The 5,182-nt window shown below is 34.5% G+C and overlaps 1 long non-coding RNA gene across 1 annotated transcript; it reads left to right on the top strand.

Annotated features, from left to right (window-relative positions):
• The first annotated feature begins 3,413 nt into the window (after window positions 1–3,413).
• On the top strand, window positions 3,414–4,404 carry LOC141608981 (uncharacterized). The gene is made up of 3 exons (XR_012527107.1): window positions 3,414–3,499; window positions 3,599–3,640; window positions 4,363–4,404. It is a non-coding gene; the product is annotated as an uncharacterized LOC141608981 (long non-coding RNA).
• The last annotated feature ends 778 nt before the right edge of the window (window positions 4,405–5,182 follow it).

The raw sequence follows: 5,182 nt of genomic DNA, 5'->3' as shown, positions 1-5,182 counted from the left end.
TAATTAAAAAGGGATTAAGAGAGAATTATACCTATAAAGATGATTCCAAATAATAAAGCAAAGAATAATAGAAGTACTTGATGATTGATGGAAGGTTGTCAAGCCTCCAAATAAACCCAAATAATCTTCTAATTACCCAAAATAAATGATGAACAATAGAGAAATTAAGGAAAGATTAAGAAATGAGATTTGTATTAATGCCAAATTAAAAGTTGATTACAAGATTAAGAGAGTATTGAGACTTTATTAGGATAAGAATAAGATGAGATTAAGATGACATGCTAATCTAGGTAGTACAATGGGGTATTAATACTAGAGATTAGGTACAAGCATTAGGGTTACTAAGGGCTTAAATGACTATTAAGACCCTTAAGAAAAGTTGAGGAAGTGCTCCTCTTCAAGGAGATGCTCATCTCCGTTTTGGTAGTCTCCAGGAAATCTGCTCGTCTCGAGCGTCTAGGCAGTAGTCACGGTGGGTTCAGCAAGGGAATCCGAGCGGATCAGGGGAGAGACGCTCGGATTTGGGGGCCTCAAGACGAGCGTCTTGGCATCGGGACGCTCGGATTCTGGGCAGGGAGACGCTCGTCCTGGGTAGGGAGACGCTCGGATCTTGGGTCAACACTTCTCTTTTCTTCTTTCCTCAACAATCCTCGGGGATCTTGTTGGGGATGCAAGGATACTTTCATCATTGCCCAATCTACTTTATTATCAACATATGCCTTCTAGTATCGTCTTCCCTTTGATGCTTGGTCATTGAATTCGATCAATTTAGCTCCATTTTGCCATGAAAATGCAAGGTTAGCACTCCTCTCCTACCAAGGAAACAAAATCTCAAAAAATATGCAAAATGGGAAACTAAATATAGTAAATGACCCAATTATGCACTAAAAAGCATAGGAACGAGGCTAATTTGGGGACTAAATATGCTTAAATATGAGTCACATCATGAAACTTTAGCCCATTGAAGTTATACATAATGTCGTAAATAGTATAACTTTAGTCCAAAATTATATAACTTTAATATGCCAAGGGTATAACTTTAGTCCTAAATAATGTAATTTTTTTTTCACATATAGATCTCAAAATAAAATATCATTAAAAAAATAACAAATAAAAATAAAGCAATCTGAAAAAAAAATAGAGAAATGAGAAAAAGAGCTAAATCTGAATCTGAAAAATTAAAACATAAATAACTTTAGTTATAAATAGTAAAACTTTAATCATAAAAAGTATAACTTTAGTCGTATAACCCAATTTATGCATACATCATATTTAGATTAAATTAACAAATTATATATATAAATAAAATAAATCAACGAATAGATATAAAAAAACGTAATTTCTCAACAAAAATTAAGAAAATAGATCGGAAAATTAACAAAAATGTCGTTAAAAATGAACAACAATTCACCAATAGATATGAAAACAAATAATAACAAATCTGAAAATATAAAACAAACCTTAAAGTATAATAAAATAAAAACTGAAAAAAATCAAACCAAATAAAACCAAAACCCGACATTGAAAAAATTCACCAAATAAAACAAACCCCGTTCCTCTCCTTCCCCGCCTGCCACAGTGACCACCAGCACACACCGTTACCTCACGCACCACCACGCACCGTCCCCAACACCCGCACCTACCACCACCACCCAACAACAACCAAGACCAAATCAGAAGAAAAGAAAAAGAAAAAAAAACAAATCTGAAATTTTAAAAAATGAAATGAAATACTCGACCCAAATAAAAACTGAAAAAGAAAGAAAAACGGTGGTGGTTGGGCTGTCGACAATCAACCGATAACCACCGCGACAACAACGCCACACACCCAACAAACACCAAACAAACCCCACGAAATCCCCTCCACCACAGATCTGAAAAAAATAATGAGAAGGAAGGCGGAATAAGGTGGTCGAGGCGGCAGCGAGACCGAGGAGAAGGTAGGAACGACAGAGAAGAGGAGAGACGGTTGTGGTGAGAGAAGAGGAGAGACGGTGTTGGTGATGAAGGTGACGGTTTTGGTGGTCGAAAATGGCATTAGGAGGCCAACAGATCTGAAAAATAAAGTTGAGGGTTTGGGGGTTGGAAATGGTGGTTGTCGGTTTGGTCGGGTGATGCGCGTGGTGGTTTTAATGGCTGTCGGGTTTTGTTTTGTTTTGGGTTTTTGTTGGTTTTTTTTTTGTTTTGATTTGTTTTTTTTTTTGAGAGGATGGGAGGAAAATGAGAGAGAATGAGGGGATGAGAGAAGGGAGAGAGAATGAATAATAAGGAAGTGAGTAAGGAGATTAGAACGGGGAAGGAGTTATACAGGATTAGAAGAAGTTATGGAAGATTAGGGAGGGAGATTAGAGAGGGAGATTTATGGCCCTTCATTGAGATGTAATCTCATCCCTCCATTCCCTTCATCCAAGAGCCCTTATAAGGACTTAGGAACTTATATGATATAACCAAGTGGTGTTAGTCCAGTGGTAGCTGGGTTAAACCTTGAAGCTTGCAGAAATGCAGGAGTTGAGAGGTCTCAGGTTCGACTACCAGCTGGGGCGATGATCACTTGGCCACTGCAGCCCCCGAAGGGGGTGGCTTACATGGTCCATGTGGTGGTGCGGGAATGCATGGACCCGGGGGGGACTCAACCCCCTCGTCATCAAAAAAAAAAAAAACTTATATGATATGAATGACTCATGAGAACCCTTTCTCTCTCTCTCTCTCTCTCTATATATATATATATATAGAGAGAGATATATATATATATATCTCTCTCTCTATATATATATATATATATATAGAGAGAGAGAGAGAGAGAGAGAGAGAGAAGAGATCAACTAAGTCCCTTATATCATATTAAGTCCATAAGTCTTAATGTGGGCTGTTGGATCAAGCAAACCAATGGCCAAGATTGCACAGAAAAGGCGCAGTAAAACCCCACTCAACTTATATTTTAGATTTACCTCTCTCCTCTTATCCACTAACCCATGCATGCACTGTTATGTCCATCAGTCTGTCATCATTTCCCTCCTCATTTTCCACATAATTCAAAAGACCTTGATGTTTTTTTCCCCTCTATTTCCTGTCATTTCGTCTTCCTTTTTCTTTCTTCACATTGCTGATAACTCCATTTTCATCACGGCCAATTAATTCCAACTCAACAGACGCCATTTTTATCACTACCAATTAATTCCAACTCAATAGACGCCATTTTCATCACTACCAATTAATTCCAACTCGCCTGCAAACTCGTATGTCTCCATTTTTTTATAAGGTATTTTTTCCATTCCTTATTTAGTGATTTGTACTTTATTTTTTGTTAATTATTGCCTTTGTTAAACTATCATAAAAAGAGTTCATTTGATTTTTCAATTTTTAATTATGGGTTTGTTGATGTTGATTTGTTCAATTGTTAATTATGGTTGTGCAGATCAAATACGAGTTCATTTGATAATTAACAATGGTTTTTGCCAAGAAAAATGCCAAGAAAACTTCCAAGAAATCTGAATCAAAGGTAAAAAATCTTGTCTTGTTGGTATAACTCTTATAAAATGATGTATAACTTCAATTAAATATATGCATATTTTTAATCCCAATTGTTTGTCATCTACAGATGGATGTTGTAGAAAGTATTGACAAGGGACTTGATATCCAGGTTAAAAGTTTTGACTTTTATTTATCTCATGATCGATCGTTGTATAACTCTTTCTACGTTTTGAATAACTTTAGTACTCAATATGTATAACTCTGGTTACTAGATGTATAACTCTGGTTACTAGATGTATAGCTCTTCTGATTATGTGACCAACTCTTCTTTCATAATGTAAAACTCTAATTGTTATATGTATAACTCTACTTCTATTTAGTTTCTATGCCTAGAGTTATACAATATATGCCTAGAGTTATACATTTGATACCTGGAGTTATACAATATATACTTAGAGTTATACAGTATATGCCTAGAGTTATACAATATATACTTTGGAGTTATACATTAGATGCCTGGAGTTATACCTAGAGTTATACCTGGAGTTATTCCTAGAGTTATACATTATACTGTATATGCTTACAGTTATACATTTTATGGCTAGAGTTATACATTCTATGGCTAGAGTTATACATTATATAACATTAGTTTTCAGAATGTCTAACTTTTGTTATTATATGTATAACTCTACTGTTATTCTGTAATAGCTAACTTTCCTGATTATCTCTTCTTTTGAATGGTGAAAAGAATTTTGGATTTTACAGAATTTTGGTTGAAAAGAAGAGATGACAAACCATTCGAAATTCTTTTTTATATAACTCTTATAGAATTATGTATAACTTCAACTAAATATATGCATAATCTGAATCCCTATTACTTGTCACCTACAGATGGATGATGTACCAAGTACTGACAAGGGAGATGATTCCAAGGTTAAAAGTTTGACTTTTGTTATAACTGCAGTCATTTGTTGTATAATTCTGATTACATGTTGAATAACTTCTACTGTCATAATGTATAACTGGAGTTATACAATATATGCCTAGAGTTGTACATTTTATACTTGGAGTTATACAATATATGCCTAGAGTTATACAGTATATGCCTAGCGTTATACAATATATACTTGGAGTTATACATTTTATTAATAGAGTTATACATTCTATGGCTAGAGATACACATTATATAACTTTAGTTTCAGATTGTCTAACTTTTGTTATTATATGTATAACTCTACTGTTATTCTGTATAACTCTCCTGATTATCTCTTCTTTTGAATGGTGAAAAGAATTTTGGATTTTACAGAAATTTGATTTTACAGAATTTTGGTCATCCCTAATCTGGATCCCTATTGTTTGTCACCTACAGATGGATGATGTACCAAGTACTGACAAGGGACCTGATTCCAAGGTTCAAAGTTTGACTTTTTTATAACTGCAGTCATTTGTTGTATAACTCTGATTACATTTTGAATAACTTCTGCTGTCAGAATGTATAACTCTTGATATTTTCGACTAACTCTACTATCGAATGTATAACTTTACTTATATTTTGTATAACTCGACTATTTATTGTATAACTTTAACTCACAGTATGTCTATTTCTTTGTTGCAAATATCTCTAATTGCAACTACAGTATGTCTAATTTTGTGTGTTGTCCTTGTTTTTCCCCAGATGGTTGAGGCCAAGCCAAGGGTAAAGAGGGTGCAT

The sequence above is a fragment of the Silene latifolia genome, chromosome 10 (assembly GCF_048544455.1).
Source record: "Silene latifolia isolate original U9 population chromosome 10, ASM4854445v1, whole genome shotgun sequence".
Lineage (NCBI taxonomy): Eukaryota > Viridiplantae > Streptophyta > Magnoliopsida > Caryophyllales > Caryophyllaceae > Silene > Silene latifolia.
Note: the sequence above shows the minus strand (reverse complement) of the source record. Positions and strands in the feature narration are given on the sequence as shown.